Below are 5,363 nucleotides of genomic sequence, written 5' to 3' on the forward strand. Positions count from 1 at the left end.
TGATTCTCCATATATATTTCAGTACTAAATTATTGTTTGTTATCCATTTATATAAATATACTCACATACATTACATTCTTAAAAAATAACCACTTTGTTACTTGGTTACCTGTTGTTTTCTTTTTCTGTATAAAAGTATTATGAATCTATATATTAGATAACATTTTTAATGCAAATTTTCAATTTATAACAAAGACTGACTTACACAGAAAGGTAATTTCAGGAAAAGAATATATTCACTTTTCTTGCACTTATTGATATCCTCTAAAGTATCATCTTGGTGTGAGACACATTGTAGGCACACAAATGCCAAAATGATTCAAAATATTGAGCATGCGTTTTGAAAGACATAGTAAGGGATTAAGGAAAAGTAGCACATCATTTTGGTATTATTAATAGATATTAAACATGTACTATGTGCTAACTAGTATGGATACATAAGTAAACATGACAGACAACAATCTTGGTATATGCAATGCATCACATAACAAAAGGTGATACTAAAAGTAAAGCAAGACAGAGAGACAAATGATGATATGTGCCTTCCAAAAGTGTGTGTATGTGTGTTTGCTTATACATATATTTATGATATAAACTTCAATATTACTGTAGTTCCTCTATTATAAAAATAGCTCTATTTTAAAAATAACTTTCCCGTCTTTATGCTATTCTTTTATCCCTTCTAGGTCCTGTCTGGGGAGAGGTCAAACATTCATTTGAGGAATCACCAATGTTTCTAAAATTCTAAACTGCTAAGAAATATTCAAATGCTAAAAAGTTGAAATCTCACCCAAAGGTGTAGTTTAAGGGCAATAGGTAGATTTATATGCTTTTGGATTTCTTCTGAATGCATCAGCGAGGCATAATACACTTTACAAAGGCCTGTAATGGTTCCAAATAGTGGTGTTATGTGTAGCTCTAGGTCATATTTTCTATTACAGGAGATATGAGAGTATAAAGTTGCATTGGATATTGCATCAATAAAAGAAGACTATGGGCTTTATCTTATAGAAATTCCCAATTTGAAATGTACTTTTTTTTTGGTTGAGAAGAGCCATGAAAGTTCACAGTACTTTCTGCCTCTATCATCTGAATTATACACAAGCCACTTTAGGCTAAGCTTTTGTTCTTGTTTAATGTCTATGAACAGAAGCGGTCCTCTGCTGAAGGAGCCACCAGAAAGTAGGGCTGAGAGTAACCTGGTGATGAGAAACCAAAGGTGATTTGCAAAACGCATTCTGGCAGGAAATATAATGAAAGAATGCATCTGTTTTAACTATAATATTGTTTTTACCACAAGAAAATAATTTATTACAAAACCTCCTATCTTATCACCTCAAATGCCATCTTTTAAAGAAAATTTCTGAGTTTTGTCAAAATATCATATTCTATTGTGCTATCTACTTCATTTTGGAAGAAAAACTAAAAAAAAATGAAATGCATCTGTTTTAATTTAGTTTACATTTCACTAGTTCTGACTTAGACATTTTTATCTAGGCTTTATTTTCCTGCTCTTTCACGTGTAATGATGGTATTAATTCTTATGATTCTTACTGGATTAGGCAAAGTTCTCCATTATTAAAACAGAGGATGTTGAAAAAGTTAAAAAAATAACCTAGAGTTTATTTCCTTTCATTCAACATGATAAATTGAATTTTAAATGAATCTAACAATAATTTTAAAAATATAGTTACATGAAAAGGAAAGTACAATAAGTTAATAAGATATAAGTGTAATATTCAGTCTTGTCATTGTATAAATCAGTGTTATGGTTTGTGTTCAAATCAAGAACATAACAGATATATTTAGTGAACAAATTAATATTTGGGCATCATTAGAATTTTTTAGGATTTATTTACTCCTAAAAATACTTGGAATATCAGTCATGGATGATTAAGCAACTTGTATGTTTAAATATGCACCTAGCTTTAATATGCTATAACTCAGTGTTTGAAAAAGTGAATAACTCTCTCCAATCTTCAAATTTTTAAATTGCATAGGTAAGTCCAATAATATATGTTTACTGCATAGTGTTATTTACATATATTGCTTTTTACCCAAACAACCAGTTCTGTGATATCACTCTGAAAACATGCAAATGCTTGCTATTTACAGTTTGTAATTTGTGTAGTTTACACTAAGCTATTGCTTTTCATTTACAGCACAGGACTCTAGCTCTGGGTCCTTTTTAAAGCTTTTTTCTTGAAGGAAATATTATTGTTTTTTCTTTAAATAACAAATTTTTTAAAAGTAAATGTAAAGCAATATATAGATAAAACTTTTGGATTTAAAAGTGTTGCAGCAACTAACCTACATCTTATCTTTCACAGCTTCTTTGCATTATTTCATCTACACAGAGGCATAAATCATATAACTGTATCTCAAATGACAATTATACAAAAGTACCAAAGAAAATTAACCATCACAACTTGATAAATATAAATGACTGGATCACCAATAAACTGAAGTATTTATATTTAAATTTGGTCACTGAGTTATCTTGGGCAACTTATGAAATTAAGATTAGTTTCATTTTCTGAAATAGATAATGTTAAAATAATTAAGAGTTAAATTTACATGCAACACAGGAACTTGCACAAGAAAAGTGTTTAATAAAGATGAATTAGTCATCTTTACACTTGTCTTAAAATATTAATTCTAATGAAATTAATTGTATCCCTTCCATAAAACTTACATGTTAAAGCTCACATCTCAATGTATCTCTATTTGAAAATATAAACAGTAAGGGGGTAATTAATGTTAAATGTGGTCGAATGGGGGAGGAAGATGTAATATAGTATTGATGCTCTTACAAGAACAGTTGGAAGAGACTGTGTTCACCTCTATATGTGCACAGCGAGGGGTTATGTGAGTATACAGTGAGATGATTACTGCCTACAAGTCAGAAATAAAACTAAAAACTGACATGCTAGAATGCTGTAATCAAATTTCTAGTATCTAAAAGAGAGAAGATTAATGTTTATTGTTAAAATTCCCCAGTCTCTGATAGTTTAAGGTAGCCTGAGCAGACTAAAACCATATTGCAATTAACATATAGCAATATTATAAGTGTATGAAGTTATCTTTCAGTGATGAGAGATTTGTATTTATTTGCTACTTTTGTGACACAGCAAAGAAGACTAAGGAACATATTCATTAATTTAAAAATCACAACTACTATTAAATATGTAGTTCTAGGCTATGATTCTTGAAAAGTGATGCTATCAGGTCTTGAGTTGAAACCAAACAAGGTTCTACCTAGAGTTTCGAACTAATCCATAAGAATTAAACTCTACGTATTTGACCAACCCCTTAAACTAGTTTACTGGAACTGGTAGTTGAAATTCTAATCAATCTCTCAATAACAGCCTTATTTACTGAACGTGCTTGGAATATATTGAGAAATAGACACAAAATTCAGACAGATGAAGATGAAATTGTGAGCTTTATTGCTGATAAAAATAACCACAACTCATGACATAAATACATATTTAAATGGACTGGAGGACATTTCCAGAATTAACCAATATATTTACTTAGTTACTAGAAAAACTAGAAACTATGGGCTGCTTCACTGGAGCATTTTAATCTCACTCAACACATTGCAAGGATGAGAAAACAAGCCAGACACATAAGGCAGAATTGCTCCAAAGTGGAGCTTTCTTCTAAACCCATTAGTCAGATAGCTGTCTTCTTCCAAGAGGAGGAAAAAAATGAGGTACACTCTATGGAGGCATTAAGATGAGGGGTTTCTCTAGTGTGAAAAACTAAAAGTGTAAATAAGGTTCAAATGGTATAATTGATAATGTGAAATAGGAAGAAAAGGTCTAAAGTGGTAAAGTGGAAGTGGTAAGGGTAAGGGAAAGGAAAGAAGGGAAAAGAAAAAAATATGAGAAAAGGAAAAAATTGAAACAAAGTCTTTGTAAATGGGGAAAGGTGGAGGTGGTGAAGGGAGGGCAGGGGAATGGGGAAAAGATAGGAACCAACATATATCATGTAAAGGTACAAGATTCCTACGATGAATGTAACTGTACTGCATACGTAAAATGTACCAATAAAGTTAAGGGAAAAAGAAAGATGAGGAGTGTTCATCTAGCTAGAATCTCTCCAGAGAAACCCTAGGACCCAGATAAATTGCTTTCCATTCAAAGTGAGGTTGTGTAGTGGACAGGCTGCCATTAGCTCTAGAGATATTTGTGCCTACCTGGTTCAATCTACAAGTCTTCCACATGGTTTCATCTGCTTCTACAAGTTCAGTAATCTTGATTCCTTTTCTCTTTTCTGAGTATGAGTAACTCCAAGAAATAAAAGTTTACCTTTATCATTCAAATGATCATATTGATGTGACTATTGCATCCTCATATTTCAACTCCCTGAGGACAGACTGTGACATTAATCAATCTTTACTGATTTGTTGAATGCCTAGCACAATGGAATTAAATAAATAGATGTAGAATTTAAACTGATGTTCTTTGCCTTTCCTGCTCTACAACTATGGATCAATATTTTAAAAAAATATTGAGCAGAGGTTCAGAATAGGTGTTATGATGACCACAATCAATGAAATGCTCATTTTACTTTCAATGTATTTCAGGCACAATCAAGGAATAACTGAAGTAGTCCTACTATAAATTTAGTATATATGTGTATATGTATATATATATATATATATTTTTTTTTTTTCAATGGAGTATTAGTCAGGACTACAAAGGATGGATTCATGTCATTTACAGCAACTTGGATGAGTCTAGAGGACATTATGATAAGTGAAACAAGCCAGGCATAAAAAAGAGAAATACCACTTCCTCCTACACACATATGAGGAGCTAAAAAAAAAAAAAAACTACTTTATTGCAAATAATTCCTTCTGTGTAAATCAATCTCTAGCTCCCCATCCCCCATTCTTTTCTTTTCCCCCTTTCTCTCTCCTGCTTTCCATACTCTCCTTCTGTTAACTTCCCAACTTCCAACTTCCTCCCTTGGTTTTCTGTTCCCTTTCCCCCTGCATTTCTTGCACTAATTGTGCCTGTTCTGCCATGCTCCTTTCTGTAACCTGAGTCTTCTATTTTCTCTGGCCCAGACACTATATTGTCTTCTTCTGTGATATATCAATTACAAGACTTAATATTGAAGTTTGTTGTCTTCTTTTTGCTTTTCACCAGTTTTTAGGTTTTGTTAGGGGAGAAATTTTAAAATCTGAAAACAAACATATTTTAGAACAATGTAATATCATGACACTGTTTTCTACACTAAATTTGATTGGGTTGTTTAATCCCATCATAAAGATCATCATGTATGTGCTTCATGAGTCTGATTGTCTTGCATATGTCAGGTTTTTTTCTTCCCTTACTGATAAATCTAGG

This window comes from Heterocephalus glaber, unplaced genomic scaffold (assembly GCF_053883595.1).
Source record: "Heterocephalus glaber isolate CG9 unplaced genomic scaffold, H.glaber_assembly_v1.0 deba00001666, whole genome shotgun sequence".
NCBI classification, from domain to species: Eukaryota; Metazoa; Chordata; class Mammalia; order Rodentia; family Bathyergidae; genus Heterocephalus; species Heterocephalus glaber.